The following is a 14,952-nucleotide window of genomic DNA, read 5'->3' as shown; positions in this document are numbered from 1 at the left end:
ATCCTTATCAGATGTGGACACTCTGGTGTCTTTGAACCTCTAGCAAGTTATAATGATTATCATTGCTCCATACTCTAAGAGACACCATTAGAACCCTGGAAAGTTGCAGATCCTGAGTACACTGAAAATCTACAGTTGCTCACGAAACGTTTTCAACGCAGGGGATGTAGCTCAGTGGTAGAGCGCATGCTTTGCATGTATGAGGCCCCGGGTTCAATCCCCGGCATCTCCATCTTTTGCAAAATCAAGATTCTTGCTTAATTGTATGCATCCTCTCCAAAAGAGACGCCTTGAAAAGCCTTATTCTGCAATGCTCAGTAGGCAGTCATAGCATACATCCTGTAAGTCTTTCTACCAAGGTATGATACTGCTGATCAAACTAAATATAAAAATGTCCTCTACTTTGAACACTTGATCAATATCAATGCCATTCATTATATAAGATAGGAGATTCTGATACTAAACCAGCCTCGTGTTAAGACTTACAGCAATCTAAAGTGTGGAATGGGCATTAACTTGCATCCTTATCAGATGTGGACACTCTGGTGTCTTTGAACCTCTAGCAAGTTATAATGATTATCATTGCTCCATACTCTAAGAGACACCCTGGAAAGTTGCAGATCCTGAGTACACTGAAAATCTACAGTTGCTCACGAAACGTTTTCAACGCAGGGGATGTAGCTCAGTGGTAGAGCCCATGCTTTGCATGTATGAGGCCCCGGGTTCAATCCCCGGCATCTCCATCTTTTGCAAAATCAAGATTCTTGCTTAACTGTATGCATCCTCTCCAAAAGAGACGCCTTGAAAAGCCTTATTCTGCAATGCTCAGTAGGCAGTCATAGCATACATCCTGTGCGTCTTTCTACCAAGGTATGATACTGCTGATCAAACTAAATATAAAAATGTCCTCTACTTTGAACACTTGATCCATATCAATGCCATTCATTATATAAGATAGGAGATTCTGATACTAAACCAGCCTCGTGTTAAGACTTACAGCAATCTAAAGTGTGGAATGGGCATTAACTTGCATCCTTATCAGATGTGGACACTCTGGTGTCTTTGAACCTCTAGCAAGTTATAATGATTATCATTGCTCCATACTCTAAGAGACACCATTAGAACCCTGGAAAGTTGCAGATCCTGAGTACACTGAAAATCTACAGTTGCTCACGAAACGTTTTCAACGCAGGGGATGTAGCTCAGTGGTAGAGCGCATGCTTTGCATGTATGAGGCCCCGGGTTCAATCCCCGGCATCTCCATCTTTTGCAAAATCAAGATTCTTGCTTAATTGTATGCATCCTCTCCAAAAGAGACGCCTTGAAAAGCCTTATTCTGCAATGCTCAGTAGGCAGTCATAGCATACATCCTGTGCGTCTTTCTACGAAGGTATGATACTGCTGATCAAACTAAATATAAAAATGTCTTTTACTTTGAACACTTGATCAATATCAATGCCATTCATTATATAAGATAGGAGATTCTGATACTAAACCAGCCTCGTGTTAAGACTTACAGCAATCTAAAGTGTGGAATGGGCATTAACTTGCATCCTTATCAGATGTGGACACTCTGGTGTCTTTGAACCTCTAGCAAGTTATAATGATTATCATTGCTCCATACTCTAAGAGACACCATTAGAACCCTGGAAAGCCGCAGATCCTGAGTACACTGAAAATCTACAGTTGCTCACGTAACATTTTCAACGCAGGGGATGTAGCTCAGTGGTAGAGCGCATGCTTTGCATGTATGATGCCCCGGGTTCAATCCCCGGCATCTCCATCTTTTGCAAAATCAAGATTCTTGCTTAACTGTATGCATCCTCTCCAAAAGAGACGCCTTGAAAAGCCTTATTCTGCAATGCTCAGTAGGCAGTCATAGCATACATCCTGTAAGTCTTTCTACCAAGGTATGATACTGCTGATCAAACTAAATATAAAAATGTCCTCTACTTTGAACACTTGATCAATATCAATGCCATTCATTATATAAGATAGGAGATTCTGATACTAAACCAGCCTCGTGTTAAGACTTACAGCAATCTAAAGTGTGGAATGGGCATTAACTTGCATCCTTATCAGATGTGGACACTCTGGTGTCTTTGAACCTCTAGCAAGTTATAATGATTATCATTGCTCCATACTCTAAGAGACACCATTAGAACCCTGGAAAGTTGCAGATCCTGAGTACACTGAAAATCTACAGTTGCTCACGAAACGTTTTCAACGCAGGGGATGTAGCTCAGTGGTAGAGCGCATGCTTTGCATGTATGAGGCCCCGGGTTCAATCCCCGGCGTCTCCATCTTTTGCAAAATCAAGATTCTTGCTTAACTGTATGCATCCTCTCCAAAAGAGACGCCTTGAAAAGCCTTATTCTGCAATGCTTAGTAGGCAGTCATAGCATACATCCTGTGCGTCTTTCTACCAAGGTATGATACTGCTGATCAAACTAAATATAAAAATGTCCTCTACTTTGAACACTTGATCAATATCAATGCCATTCATTATATAAGATAGGAGATTCTGATACTAAACCAGCCTCGTGTTAAGACTTACAGCAATCTAAAGTGTGGAATGGGCATTAACTTGCATCCTTATCAGATGTGGACACTCTGGTGTCTTTGAACCTCTAGCAAGATATAATGATTATCATTGCTCCATACTCTAAGAGACACCATTAGAACCCTGGATAGTTGCAGATCCTGAGTACACTGAAAATCTACAGTTGCTCACGAAACATTTTAAACGCAGGGGATGTAGCTCAGTGGTAGAGCGCATGCTTTGCATGTATGAGGCCCCGGGTTCAATCCCCGGCATCTCCATCTTTTGCAAAATCAAGATTCTTGCTTAACTGTATGCATCCTTTTCAAAAGAGACGCCTTGAAAAGCCTTATTCTGCAATGCTCAGTAGGCAGTCATAGCATACATCCTGTGTGTCTTTCTACCAAGGTATGATACTGCTGATCAAACTAAATATAAAAATGTCCTCTACTTTGAACACTTGATCAATATCAATGCCATTCATTATATAAGATAGGAGATTCTGATACTAAACCAGCCTCGTGTTAAGACTTACAGCAATCTAAAGTGTGGAATGGGCATTAACTTGCATCCTTATCAGATGTGGGCACTCTGGTGTCTTTGAACCTCTAGCAAGTTATAATGATTATCATTGCTCCATACTCTAAGAGACACCATTAGAACCCTGGAAAGTCGCAGATCCTGAGTACACTGAAAATCTACAGTTGCTCACGAAAAATCTTCAACGCAGGGGATGTAGCTCAGTGGTAGAGCGCATGCTTTGCATGTATGAGGCCCCGGGTTCAATCCCCGGCATCTCCATCTTTTGCAAAATCAAGATTCTTGCTTAACTGTATGCATCCTCTCCAAAAGAGACGCCTTGAAAAGCCTTATTCTGCAATGCTCAGTAGGCAGTCATAGCATACATCCTGTGCGTCTTTCTACCAAGGTATGATACTGCTGATCAAACTAAATATAAAAATGTCCTCTACTTTGAACACTTGATCAATATCAATGCCATTCATTATATAAAATAGGAGATTCTGATACTAAACCAGCCTCGTGTTAAGACTTACAGCAATCTAAAATGTGGAATGGGCATTAACTTGCATCCTTATCAGATGTGGACACTCTGGTGTCTTTGAACCTCTAGCAAGTTATAATGATTATCATTGCTCCATACTCTAAGAGACACCATTAGAACCCTGGAAAGCCGCAGATCCTGAGTACACTGAAAATCTACAGTTGCTCACGAAACATTTTCAACGCAGGGGATGTAGCTCAGTGGTAGAGTGCATGCTTCGCATGTATGAGGCCCCGGGTTCAATCCCCGGCATCTCCATCTTTTGCAAAATCAAGATTCTTGCTTAACTGTATGCATCCTCTCCAAAAGAGACGCCTTGAAAAGCCTTATTCTGCAATGCTCAGTAGGCAGTCATAGCATACATCCTGTGCGTCTTTCTACCAAGGTATGATACTGCTGATCAAACTAAATATAAAAATGTCCTCTACTTTGAACACTTGATCCATATCAATGCCATTCATTATATAAGATAGGAGATTCTGATACTAAACCAGCCTCGTGTTAAGACTTACAGCAATCTAAAGTGTGGAATGGGCATTAACTTGCATCCTTATCAGATGTGGACACTCTGGTGTCTTTGAACCTCTAGCAAGTTATAATGATTATCATTGCTCCATACTCTAAGAGACACCATTAGAACCCTGGAAAGTTGCAGATCCTGAGTACACTGAAAATCTACAGTTGCTCACGAAACGTTTTCAACGCAGGGGATGTAGCTCAGTGGTAGAGCGCATGCTTTGCATGTATGAGGCCCCGGGTTCAATCCCCGGCATCTCCATCTTTTGCAAAATCAAGATTCTTGCTTAACTGTATGCATCCTCTCCAAAAGAGACGCCTTGAAAAGCCTTATTCTGCAATGCTCAGTAGGCAGTCATAGCATACATCCTGTGCGTCTTTCTACCAAGGTATGATACTGCTGATCAAACTAAATATAAAAATGTCCTTTACTTTGAACACTTGATCAATATCAATGCCATTCATTATATAAGATAGGAGATTCTGATACTAAACCAGCCTCGTGTTAAGACTTACAGCAATCTAAAGTGTGGAATGGGCATTAACTTGCATCCTTATCAGATGTGGACACTCTGGTGTCTTTGAACCTCTAGCAAGTTATAATGATTATCATTGCTCCATACTGTAAGAGACACCATTAGAACCCTGGAAAGCCGCAGATCCTGAGTACACTGAAAATCTACAGTTGCTCACGAAACATTTTCAACGCAGGGGATGTAGCTCAGTGGTAGAGCGCATGCTTTGCATGTATGAGGCCCCGGGTTCAATCCCCGGCATCTCCATCTTTTGCAAAATCAAGATTCTTGCTTAACTGTATGCATCCTCTCCAAAAGAGACGCCTTGAAAAGCCTTATTCTGCAATGCTCAGTAGGCAGTCCTGAGTACACTGAAAATCTACAGTTGCTCACGAAACGATTTCAACGCAGGGGATGTAGCTCAGTGGTAGAGCGCATGCTTTGCATGTATGAGGCCCCGGGTTCAATCCCCGGCATCTCCATCTTTTGCAAAATCAAGATTCTTGCTTAACTGTATGCATCCTCTCCAAAAGAGACGCCTTGAAAAGCCTTATTCTGCAATGCTCAGTAGGCAGTCATAGCATACATCCTGTGCGTCTTTCTACCAAGGTATGATACTGCTGATCAAACTAAATATAAAAATGTCCTTTACTTTGAACACTTGATCAATATCAATGCCATTCATTATATAAGATAGGAGATTCTGAAACTAAACCAGCCTCGTGTTAAGACTTACAGCAATCTAAAGTGTGGAATGGGCATTAACTTGCATCCTTATCAGATGTGGACACTCTGGTGTCTTTGAACCTCTAGCAAGTTATAATGATTATCATTGCTCCATACTCTAAGAGACACCATTAGAACCCTGGAAAGCCGCAGATCCTGAGTACACTGAAAATCTACAGTTGCTCACGAAACATTTTCAACGCAGGGGATGTAGCTCAGTGGTAGAGCGCATGCTTTGCATGTATGAGGCCCCGGGTTCAATCCCCGGCATCTCCATCTTTTGCAAAATCAAGATTCTTGCTTAACTGTATGCATCCTCTCCAAAAGAGACGCCTTGAAAAGCCTTATTCTGCAATGCTCAGTAGGCAGTCCTGAGTACACTGAAAATCTACAGTTGCTCACGAAACGTTTTCAACGCAGGGGATGTAGCTCAGTGGTAGAGCGCATGCTTTGCATGTATGAGGCCCCGGGTTCAATCCCCGGCATCTCCATCTTTTGCAAAATCAAGATTCTTGCTTAACTGTATGCATCCTCTCCAAAAGAGACGCCTTGAAAAGCCTTATTCTGCAATGCTCAGTAGGCAGTCATAGCATACATCCTGTGCATCTTTCTACCAAGGTATGATACTGCTGATCAAACTAAATATAAAAATGTCCTCTACTTTGAACAATTGATCAATATCAATGCCATTTATTATATAAAATAGGACATTCTGATACTAAACCAGCCTCGTGTTAAGACTTACAGCAATCTAAAGTGTGGAATGGGCATTAACTTGCATCCTTATCAGATGTGGACACTCTGGTGTCTTTGAACCTCTAGCAAGTTATAATGATTATCATTGCTCCATACTCTAAGAGACACCATTAGAACCCTGGAAAGTTGCAGATCCTGAGTACACTGAAAATCTACAGTTGCTCACGAAACGTTTTCAACGCAGGGGATGTAGCTCAGTGGTAGAGCGCATGCTTTGCATGTATGAGGCCCTGGGTTCAATCCCCGGCATCTCCATCTTTTGCAAAATCAAGATTCTTGCTTAACTGTATGCATCCTCTCCAAAAGAGACGCCTTAAAAAGCCTTATTCTGCAATGCTCAGTAGGCAGTCATAGCATACATCCTGTGCGTCTTTCTACCAAGGTATGATACTGCTGTTCAAACTAAATATAAAAATGTCCTTTACTTTGAACACTTGATCAATATCAATGCCATTCATTATATAAGATAGGAGATTCTGATACTAAACCAGCCTCGTGTTAAGACTTACAGCAATCTAAAGTGTGGAATGGGCATTAACTTGCATCCTTATCAGATGTGGACACTCTGGTGTCTTTGATTCTCTAGCAAGTTATAATGATTATCATTGCTCCATACTCTAAGAGACACCATTAGAACCCTGGAAAGCCGCAGATCCTGAGTACACTGAAAATCTACAGTTGCTCACGAAAAATTTTAAACGCAGGGGATGTAGCTCAGTGGTAGAGCGCATGCTTCGCATGTATGAGGCCCCGGGTTCAATCCCCGGCATCTCCATCTTTTGCAAAATCAAGATTCTTGCTTAACTGTATGCATCCTCTCCAAAAGAGACGCCTTGAAAAGCCTTATTCTGCAATGCTCAGTAGGCAGTCATAGCATACATCCTGTGCGTCTTTCTACCAAGGTATGATACTGCTGATCAAACTAAATATAAAAATGTCCTCTACTTTGAACACTTGATCAATATCAATGCCATTCATTATATAAAATAGGAGATTCTGATACTAAACCAGCCTCGTGTTAAGACTTACAGCAATCTAAAATGTGGAATGGGCATTAACTTGCATCCTTATCAGATGTGGACACTCTGGTGTCTTTGAACCTCTAGCAAGTTATAATGATTATCATTGCTCCATACTCTAAGAGACACCATTAGAACCCTGGAAAGCCGCAGATCCTGAGTACACTGAAAATCTACAGTTGCTCACGAAACATTTTCAACGCAGGGGATGTAGCTCAGTGGTAGAGTGCATGCTTCGCATGTATGAGGCCCCGGGTTCAATCCCCGGCATCTCCATCTTTTGCAAAATCAAGATTCTTGCTTAACTGTATGCATCCTCTCCAAAAGAGACGCCTTGAAAAGCCTTATTCTGCAATGCTCAGTAGGCAGTCATAGCATACATCCTGTGCGTCTTTCTACCAAGGTATGATACTGCTGATCAAACTAAATATAAAAATGTCCTCTACTTTGAACACTTGATCCATATCAATGCCATTCATTATATAAGATAGGAGATTCTGATACTAAACCAGCCTCGTGTTAAGACTTACAGCAATCTAAAGTGTGGAATGGGCATTAACTTGCATCCTTATCAGATGTGGACACTCTGGTGTCTTTGAACCTCTAGCAAGTTATAATGATTATCATTGCTCCATACTCTAAGAGACACCATTAGAACCCTGGAAAGTTGCAGATCCTGAGTACACTGAAAATCTACAGTTGCTCACGAAACGTTTTCAACGCAGGGGATGTAGCTCAGTGGTAGAGCGCATGCTTTGCATGTATGAGGCCCCGGGTTCAATCCCCGGCATCTCCATCTTTTGCAAAATCAAGATTCTTGCTTAACTGTATGCATCCTCTCCAAAAGAGACGCCTTGAAAAGCCTTATTCTGCAATGCTCAGTAGGCAGTCATAGCATACATCCTGTGCGTCTTTCTACCAAGGTATGATACTGCTGATCAAACTAAATATAAAAATGTCCTTTACTTTGAACACTTGATCAATATCAATGCCATTCATTATATAAGATAGGAGATTCTGATACTAAACCAGCCTCGTGTTAAGACTTACAGCAATCTAAAGTGTGGAATGGGCATTAACTTGCATCCTTATCAGATGTGGACACTCTGGTGTCTTTGAACCTCTAGCAAGTTATAATGATTATCATTGCTCCATACTGTAAGAGACACCATTAGAACCCTGGAAAGCCGCAGATCCTGAGTACACTGAAAATCTACAGTTGCTCACGAAACATTTTCAACGCAGGGGATGTAGCTCAGTGGTAGAGCGCATGCTTTGCATGTATGAGGCCCCGGGTTCAATCCCCGGCATCTCCATCTTTTGCAAAATCAAGATTCTTGCTTAACTGTATGCATCCTCTCCAAAAGAGACGCCTTGAAAAGCCTTATTCTGCAATGCTCAGTAGGCAGTCCTGAGTACACTGAAAATCTACAGTTGCTCACGAAACGATTTCAACGCAGGGGATGTAGCTCAGTGGTAGAGCGCATGCTTTGCATGTATGAGGCCCCGGGTTCAATCCCCGGCATCTCCATCTTTTGCAAAATCAAGATTCTTGCTTAACTGTATGCATCCTCTCCAAAAGAGACGCCTTGAAAAGCCTTATTCTGCAATGCTCAGTAGGCAGTCATAGCATACATCCTGTGCGTCTTTCTACCAAGGTATGATACTGCTGATCAAACTAAATATAAAAATGTCCTTTACTTTGAACACTTGATCAATATCAATGCCATTCATTATATAAGATAGGAGATTCTGAAACTAAACCAGCCTCGTGTTAAGACTTACAGCAATCTAAAGTGTGGAATGGGCATTAACTTGCATCCTTATCAGATGTGGACACTCTGGTGTCTTTGAACCTCTAGCAAGTTATAATGATTATCATTGCTCCATACTCTAAGAGACACCATTAGAACCCTGGAAAGCCGCAGATCCTGAGTACACTGAAAATCTACAGTTGCTCACGAAACATTTTCAACGCAGGGGATGTAGCTCAGTGGTAGAGCGCATGCTTTGCATGTATGAGGCCCCGGGTTCAATCCCCGGCATCTCCATCTTTTGCAAAATCAAGATTCTTGCTTAACTGTATGCATCCTCTCCAAAAGAGACGCCTTGAAAAGCCTTATTCTGCAATGCTCAGTAGGCAGTCCTGAGTACACTGAAAATCTACAGTTGCTCACGAAACGTTTTCAACGCAGGGGATGTAGCTCAGTGGTAGAGCGCATGCTTTGCATGTATGAGGCCCCGGGTTCAATCCCCGGCATCTCCATCTTTTGCAAAATCAAGATTCTTGCTTAACTGTATGCATCCTCTCCAAAAGAGACGCCTTGAAAAGCCTTATTCTGCAATGCTCAGTAGGCAGTCATAGCATACATCCTGTGCATCTTTCTACCAAGGTATGATACTGCTGATCAAACTAAATATAAAAATGTCCTCTACTTTGAACAATTGATCAATATCAATGCCATTTATTATATAAAATAGGACATTCTGATACTAAACCAGCCTCGTGTTAAGACTTACAGCAATCTAAAGTGTGGAATGGGCATTAACTTGCATCCTTATCAGATGTGGACACTCTGGTGTCTTTGAACCTCTAGCAAGTTATAATGATTATCATTGCTCCATACTCTAAGAGACACCATTAGAACCCTGGAAAGTTGCAGATCCTGAGTACACTGAAAATCTACAGTTGCTCACGAAACGTTTTCAACGCAGGGGATGTAGCTCAGTGGTAGAGCGCATGCTTTGCATGTATGAGGCCCTGGGTTCAATCCCCGGCATCTCCATCTTTTGCAAAATCAAGATTCTTGCTTAACTGTATGCATCCTCTCCAAAAGAGACGCCTTAAAAAGCCTTATTCTGCAATGCTCAGTAGGCAGTCATAGCATACATCCTGTGCGTCTTTCTACCAAGGTATGATACTGCTGTTCAAACTAAATATAAAAATGTCCTTTACTTTGAACACTTGATCAATATCAATGCCATTCATTATATAAGATAGGAGATTCTGATACTAAACCAGCCTCGTGTTAAGACTTACAGCAATCTAAAGTGTGGAATGGGCATTAACTTGCATCCTTATCAGATGTGGACACTCTGGTGTCTTTGATTCTCTAGCAAGTTATAATGATTATCATTGCTCCATACTCTAAGAGACACCATTAGAACCCTGGAAAGCCGCAGATCCTGAGTACACTGAAAATCTACAGTTGCTCACGAAAAATTTTAAACGCAGGGGATGTAGCTCAGTGGTAGAGCGCATGCTTCGCATGTATGAGGCCCCGGGTTCAATCCCCGGCATCTCCATCTTTTGCAAAATCAAGATTCTTGCTTAACTGTATGCATCCTCTCCAAAAGAGACGCCTTGAAAAGCCTTATTCTGCAATGCTCAGTAGGCAGTCATAGCATACATCCTGTGCGTCTTTCTACCAAGGTATGATACTGCTGATCAAACTAAATATAAAAATGTCCTCTACTTTGAACACTTGATCAATATCAATGCCATTCATTATATAAGATAGGAGATTCTGATACTAAACCAGCCTCGTGTTAAGACTTACAGCAATCTAAAGTGTGGAATGGGCATTAACTTGCATCCTTATCAGATGTGGACACTCTGGTGTCTTTGAACCTCTAGCAAGTTATAATGATTATCATTGCTCCATACTCTAAGAGACACCCTGGAAAGTTGCAGATCCTGAGTACACTGAAAATCTACAGTTGCTCACGAAACGTTTTCAACGCAGGGGATGTAGCTCAGTGGTAGAGCCCATGCTTTGCATGTATGAGGCCCCGGGTTCAATCCCCGGCATCTCCATCTTTTGCAAAATCAAGATTCTTGCTTAACTGTATGCATCCTCTCCAAAAGAGACGCCTTGAAAAGCCTTATTCTGCAATGCTCAGTAGGCAGTCATAGCATACATCCTGTGCGTCTTTCTACCAAGGTATGATACTGCTGATCAAACTAAATATAAAAATGTCCTCTACTTTGAACACTTGATCCATATCAATGCCATTCATTATATAAGATAGGAGATTCTGAAACTAAACCAGCCTCGTGTTAAGACTTACAGCAATCTAAAGTGTGGAATGGGCATTAACTTGCATCCTTATCAGATGTGGACACTCTGGTGTCTTTGAACCTCTAGCAAGTTATAATGATTATCATTGCTCCATACTCTAAGAGACACCATTAGAACCCTGGAAAGCCGCAGATCCTGAGTACACTGAAAATCTACAGTTGCTCACGAAACATTTTCAACGCAGGGGATGTAGCTCAGTGGTAGAGCGCATGCTTTGCATGTATGAGGCCCCGGGTTCAATCCCCGGCATCTCCATCTTTTGCAAAATCAAGATTCTTGCTTAATTGTATGCATCCTCTCCAAAAGAGACGCCTTGAAAAGCCTTATTCTGCAATGCTCAGTAGGCAGTCCTGAGTACACTGAAAATCTACAGTTGCTCACGAAACGTTTTCAACGCAGGGGATGTAGCTCAGTGGTAGAGCGCATGCTTTGCATGTATGAGGCCCCGGGTTCAATCCCCGGCATCTCCATCTTTTGCAAAATCAAGATTCTTGCTTAACTGTATGCATCCTCTCCAAAAGAGACGCCTTGAAAAGCCTTATTCTGCAATGCTCAGTAGGCAGTCATAGCATACATCCTGTGCATCTTTCTACCAAGGTATGATACTGCTGATCAAACTAAATATAAAAATGTCCTCTACTTTGAACAATTGATCAATATCAATGCCATTTATTATATAAAATAGGACATTCTGATACTAAACCAGCCTCGTGTTAAGACTTACAGCAATCTAAAGTGTGGAATGGGCATTAACTTGCATCCTTATCAGATGTGGACACTCTGGTGTCTTTGAACCTCTAGCAAGTTATAATGATTATCATTGCTCCATACTCTAAGAGACACCATTAGAACCCTGGAAAGTTGCAGATCCTGAGTACACTGAAAATCTACAGTTGCTCACGAAACGTTTTCAACGCAGGGGATGTAGCTCAGTGGTAGAGCGCATGCTTTGCATGTATGAGGCCCTGGGTTCAATCCCCGGCATCTCCATCTTTTGCAAAATCAAGATTCTTGCTTAACTGTATGCATCCTCTCCAAAAGAGACGCCTTAAAAAGCCTTATTCTGCAATGCTCAGTAGGCAGTCATAGCATACATCCTGTGCGTCTTTCTACCAAGGTATGATACTGCTGTTCAAACTAAATATAAAAATGTCCTTTACTTTGAACACTTGATCAATATCAATGCCATTCATTATATAAGATAGGAGATTCTGATACTAAACCAGCCTCGTGTTAAGACTTACAGCAATCTAAAGTGTGGAATGGGCATTAACTTGCATCCTTATCAGATGTGGACACTCTGGTGTCTTTGATTCTCTAGCAAGTTATAATGATTATCATTGCTCCATACTCTAAGAGACACCATTAGAACCCTGGAAAGCCGCAGATCCTGAGTACACTGAAAATCTACAGTTGCTCACGAAAAATTTTAAACGCAGGGGATGTAGCTCAGTGGTAGAGCGCATGCTTCGCATGTATGAGGCCCCGGGTTCAATCCCCGGCATCTCCATCTTTTGCAAAATCAAGATTCTTGCTTAACTGTATGCATCCTCTCCAAAAGAGACGCCTTGAAAAGCCTTATTCTGCAATGCTCAGTAGGCAGTCATAGCATACATCCTGTGCGTCTTTCTACCAAGGTATGATACTGCTGATCAAACTAAATATAAAAATGTCCTCTACTTTGAACACTTGATCAATATCAATGCCATTCATTATATAAGATAGGAGATTCTGATACTAAACCAGCCTCGTGTTAAGACTTACAGCAATCTAAAGTGTGGAATGGGCATTAACTTGCATCCTTATCAGATGTGGACACTCTGGTGTCTTTGAACCTCTAGCAAGTTATAATGATTATCATTGCTCCATACTCTAAGAGACACCCTGGAAAGTTGCAGATCCTGAGTACACTGAAAATCTACAGTTGCTCACGAAACGTTTTCAACGCAGGGGATGTAGCTCAGTGGTAGAGCCCATGCTTTGCATGTATGAGGCCCCGGGTTCAATCCCCGGCATCTCCATCTTTTGCAAAATCAAGATTCTTGCTTAACTGTATGCATCCTCTCCAAAAGAGACGCCTTGAAAAGCCTTATTCTGCAATGCTCAGTAGGCAGTCATAGCATACATCCTGTGCGTCTTTCTACCAAGGTATGATACTGCTGATCAAACTAAATATAAAAATGTCCTCTACTTTGAACACTTGATCCATATCAATGCCATTCATTATATAAGATAGGAGATTCTGATACTAAACCAGCCTCGTGTTAAGACTTACAGCAATCTAAAGTGTGGAATGGGCATTAACTTGCATCCTTATCAGATGTGGACACTCTGGTGTCTTTGAACCTCTAGCAAGTTATAATGATTATCATTGCTCCATACTCTAAGAGACACCATTAGAACCCTGGAAAGTTGCAGATCCTGAGTACACTGAAAATCTACAGTTGCTCACGAAACGTTTTCAACGCAGGGGATGTAGCTCAGTGGTAGAGCGCATGCTTTGCATGTATGAGGCCCCGGGTTCAATCCCCGGCATCTCCAACTTTTGCAAAATCAAGATTCTTGCTTAACTGTATGCATCCTCTCCAAAAGAGACGCCTTGAAAAGCCTTATTCTGCAATGCTCAGTAGGCAGTCATAGCATACATCCTGTGCGTCTTTCTATCAAGGTATGATACTGCTGATCAAACTAAATATAAAAATGTCCTCTACTTTGAACACTTGATCAATATCAATGCCATTCATTATATAAGATAGGAGATTCTGATACTAAACCAGCCTCGTGTTAAGACTTACAGCAATCTAAAGTGTGGAATGGGCATTAACTTGCATCCTTATCAGATGTGGACACTCTGGTGTCTTTGAACCTCTAGCAAGTTATAATGATTATCATTGCTCCATACTCTAAGAGACACCATTAGAACCCTGGAAAGTTGCAGATCCTGAGTACACTGAAAATCTACAGTTGCTCACGAAACGTTTTCAACGCAGGGGATGTAGCTCAGTGGTAGAGCGCATGCTTTGCATGTATGAGGCCCCGGGTTCAATCCCCGGCATCTCCATCTTTTGCAAAATCAAGATTCTTGCTTAATTGTATGCATCCTCTCCAAAAGAGACGCCTTGAAAAGCCTTATTCTGCAATGCTCAGTAGGCAGTCATAGCATACATCCTGTAAGTCTTTCTACCAAGGTATGATACTGCTGATCAAACTAAATATAAAAATGTCCTCTACTTTGAACACTTGATCAATATCAATGCCATTCATTATATAAGATAGGAGATTATGATACTAAACCAGCCTCGTGTTAAGACTTACAGCAATCTAAAGTGTGGAATGGGCATTAACTTGCATCCTTATCAGATGTGGACACTCTGGTGTCTTTGAACCTCTAGCAAGTTATAATGATTATCATTGCTCCATACTCTAAGAGACACCCTGGAAAGTTGCAGATCCTGAGTACACTGAAAATCTACAGTTGCTCACGAAACGTTTTCAACGCAGGGGATGTAGCTCAGTGGTAGAGCCCATGCTTTGCATGTATGAGGCCCCGGGTTCAATCCCCGGCATCTCCATCTTTTGCAAAATCAAGATTCTTGCTTAACTGTATGCATCCTCTCCAAAAGAGACGCCTTGAAAAGCCTTATTCTGCAATGCTCAGTAGGCAGTCATAGCATACATCCTGTGCGTCTTTCTACCAAGGTATGATACTGCTGATCAAACTAAATATAAAAAT

At 41.6% G+C, this 14,952-nt stretch overlaps 32 non-coding genes across 32 annotated transcripts; all 32 read left to right on the top strand.

Annotated features, from left to right (window-relative positions):
* The first annotated feature begins 160 nt into the window (after positions 1-160).
* TRNAA-UGC (transfer RNA alanine (anticodon UGC)) lies at positions 161-232 on the top strand. The gene has a single exon. It is a non-coding gene; the product is annotated as a tRNA-Ala (tRNA).
* A 439-nt stretch (positions 233-671) lies between these two features.
* On the top strand, positions 672-743 carry TRNAA-UGC (transfer RNA alanine (anticodon UGC)). Its single transcript has one exon. It is a non-coding gene; the product is annotated as a tRNA-Ala (tRNA).
* Positions 744-1,191: 448 nt separating this feature from the next.
* Positions 1,192-1,263, top strand: TRNAA-UGC (transfer RNA alanine (anticodon UGC)). The gene has a single exon. It is a non-coding gene; the product is annotated as a tRNA-Ala (tRNA).
* Positions 1,264-1,711: 448 nt separating this feature from the next.
* Positions 1,712-1,783, top strand: TRNAA-UGC (transfer RNA alanine (anticodon UGC)). Its single transcript has one exon. It is a non-coding gene; the product is annotated as a tRNA-Ala (tRNA).
* A 448-nt stretch (positions 1,784-2,231) lies between these two features.
* TRNAA-UGC (transfer RNA alanine (anticodon UGC)) lies at positions 2,232-2,303 on the top strand. The gene has a single exon. It is a non-coding gene; the product is annotated as a tRNA-Ala (tRNA).
* Positions 2,304-2,751: 448 nt separating this feature from the next.
* Positions 2,752-2,823, top strand: TRNAA-UGC (transfer RNA alanine (anticodon UGC)). The gene has a single exon. It is a non-coding gene; the product is annotated as a tRNA-Ala (tRNA).
* A 448-nt stretch (positions 2,824-3,271) lies between these two features.
* Positions 3,272-3,343, top strand: TRNAA-UGC (transfer RNA alanine (anticodon UGC)). The gene has a single exon. It is a non-coding gene; the product is annotated as a tRNA-Ala (tRNA).
* Positions 3,344-3,791: 448 nt separating this feature from the next.
* TRNAA-CGC (transfer RNA alanine (anticodon CGC)) lies at positions 3,792-3,863 on the top strand. Its single transcript has one exon. It is a non-coding gene; the product is annotated as a tRNA-Ala (tRNA).
* Positions 3,864-4,311: 448 nt separating this feature from the next.
* Positions 4,312-4,383, top strand: TRNAA-UGC (transfer RNA alanine (anticodon UGC)). Its single transcript has one exon. It is a non-coding gene; the product is annotated as a tRNA-Ala (tRNA).
* Positions 4,384-4,831: 448 nt separating this feature from the next.
* Positions 4,832-4,903, top strand: TRNAA-UGC (transfer RNA alanine (anticodon UGC)). The gene has a single exon. It is a non-coding gene; the product is annotated as a tRNA-Ala (tRNA).
* A 143-nt stretch (positions 4,904-5,046) lies between these two features.
* Positions 5,047-5,118, top strand: TRNAA-UGC (transfer RNA alanine (anticodon UGC)). The gene has a single exon. It is a non-coding gene; the product is annotated as a tRNA-Ala (tRNA).
* A 448-nt stretch (positions 5,119-5,566) lies between these two features.
* On the top strand, positions 5,567-5,638 carry TRNAA-UGC (transfer RNA alanine (anticodon UGC)). Its single transcript has one exon. It is a non-coding gene; the product is annotated as a tRNA-Ala (tRNA).
* Positions 5,639-5,781: 143 nt separating this feature from the next.
* Positions 5,782-5,853, top strand: TRNAA-UGC (transfer RNA alanine (anticodon UGC)). The gene has a single exon. It is a non-coding gene; the product is annotated as a tRNA-Ala (tRNA).
* A 448-nt stretch (positions 5,854-6,301) lies between these two features.
* TRNAA-UGC (transfer RNA alanine (anticodon UGC)) lies at positions 6,302-6,373 on the top strand. Its single transcript has one exon. It is a non-coding gene; the product is annotated as a tRNA-Ala (tRNA).
* A 448-nt stretch (positions 6,374-6,821) lies between these two features.
* On the top strand, positions 6,822-6,893 carry TRNAA-CGC (transfer RNA alanine (anticodon CGC)). The gene has a single exon. It is a non-coding gene; the product is annotated as a tRNA-Ala (tRNA).
* Positions 6,894-7,341: 448 nt separating this feature from the next.
* TRNAA-CGC (transfer RNA alanine (anticodon CGC)) lies at positions 7,342-7,413 on the top strand. The gene has a single exon. It is a non-coding gene; the product is annotated as a tRNA-Ala (tRNA).
* A 448-nt stretch (positions 7,414-7,861) lies between these two features.
* TRNAA-UGC (transfer RNA alanine (anticodon UGC)) lies at positions 7,862-7,933 on the top strand. Its single transcript has one exon. It is a non-coding gene; the product is annotated as a tRNA-Ala (tRNA).
* Positions 7,934-8,381: 448 nt separating this feature from the next.
* On the top strand, positions 8,382-8,453 carry TRNAA-UGC (transfer RNA alanine (anticodon UGC)). The gene has a single exon. It is a non-coding gene; the product is annotated as a tRNA-Ala (tRNA).
* A 143-nt stretch (positions 8,454-8,596) lies between these two features.
* TRNAA-UGC (transfer RNA alanine (anticodon UGC)) lies at positions 8,597-8,668 on the top strand. Its single transcript has one exon. It is a non-coding gene; the product is annotated as a tRNA-Ala (tRNA).
* Positions 8,669-9,116: 448 nt separating this feature from the next.
* Positions 9,117-9,188, top strand: TRNAA-UGC (transfer RNA alanine (anticodon UGC)). Its single transcript has one exon. It is a non-coding gene; the product is annotated as a tRNA-Ala (tRNA).
* A 143-nt stretch (positions 9,189-9,331) lies between these two features.
* TRNAA-UGC (transfer RNA alanine (anticodon UGC)) lies at positions 9,332-9,403 on the top strand. Its single transcript has one exon. It is a non-coding gene; the product is annotated as a tRNA-Ala (tRNA).
* A 448-nt stretch (positions 9,404-9,851) lies between these two features.
* Positions 9,852-9,923, top strand: TRNAA-UGC (transfer RNA alanine (anticodon UGC)). Its single transcript has one exon. It is a non-coding gene; the product is annotated as a tRNA-Ala (tRNA).
* A 448-nt stretch (positions 9,924-10,371) lies between these two features.
* Positions 10,372-10,443, top strand: TRNAA-CGC (transfer RNA alanine (anticodon CGC)). The gene has a single exon. It is a non-coding gene; the product is annotated as a tRNA-Ala (tRNA).
* A 439-nt stretch (positions 10,444-10,882) lies between these two features.
* Positions 10,883-10,954, top strand: TRNAA-UGC (transfer RNA alanine (anticodon UGC)). Its single transcript has one exon. It is a non-coding gene; the product is annotated as a tRNA-Ala (tRNA).
* Positions 10,955-11,402: 448 nt separating this feature from the next.
* Positions 11,403-11,474, top strand: TRNAA-UGC (transfer RNA alanine (anticodon UGC)). The gene has a single exon. It is a non-coding gene; the product is annotated as a tRNA-Ala (tRNA).
* Positions 11,475-11,617: 143 nt separating this feature from the next.
* Positions 11,618-11,689, top strand: TRNAA-UGC (transfer RNA alanine (anticodon UGC)). The gene has a single exon. It is a non-coding gene; the product is annotated as a tRNA-Ala (tRNA).
* Positions 11,690-12,137: 448 nt separating this feature from the next.
* On the top strand, positions 12,138-12,209 carry TRNAA-UGC (transfer RNA alanine (anticodon UGC)). The gene has a single exon. It is a non-coding gene; the product is annotated as a tRNA-Ala (tRNA).
* Positions 12,210-12,657: 448 nt separating this feature from the next.
* On the top strand, positions 12,658-12,729 carry TRNAA-CGC (transfer RNA alanine (anticodon CGC)). The gene has a single exon. It is a non-coding gene; the product is annotated as a tRNA-Ala (tRNA).
* A 439-nt stretch (positions 12,730-13,168) lies between these two features.
* Positions 13,169-13,240, top strand: TRNAA-UGC (transfer RNA alanine (anticodon UGC)). The gene has a single exon. It is a non-coding gene; the product is annotated as a tRNA-Ala (tRNA).
* A 448-nt stretch (positions 13,241-13,688) lies between these two features.
* On the top strand, positions 13,689-13,760 carry TRNAA-UGC (transfer RNA alanine (anticodon UGC)). Its single transcript has one exon. It is a non-coding gene; the product is annotated as a tRNA-Ala (tRNA).
* Positions 13,761-14,208: 448 nt separating this feature from the next.
* TRNAA-UGC (transfer RNA alanine (anticodon UGC)) lies at positions 14,209-14,280 on the top strand. The gene has a single exon. It is a non-coding gene; the product is annotated as a tRNA-Ala (tRNA).
* A 439-nt stretch (positions 14,281-14,719) lies between these two features.
* TRNAA-UGC (transfer RNA alanine (anticodon UGC)) lies at positions 14,720-14,791 on the top strand. Its single transcript has one exon. It is a non-coding gene; the product is annotated as a tRNA-Ala (tRNA).
* The last annotated feature ends 161 nt before the right edge of the window (positions 14,792-14,952 follow it).

This window comes from Crinia signifera, chromosome 3, assembly GCF_055691185.1.
Source record: "Crinia signifera chromosome 3, ASM5569118v1, whole genome shotgun sequence".
Classification (NCBI taxonomy): Eukaryota; Metazoa; Chordata; class Amphibia; order Anura; family Myobatrachidae; genus Crinia; species Crinia signifera.
This window is presented reverse-complemented; position numbering and strand designations above follow the sequence as displayed.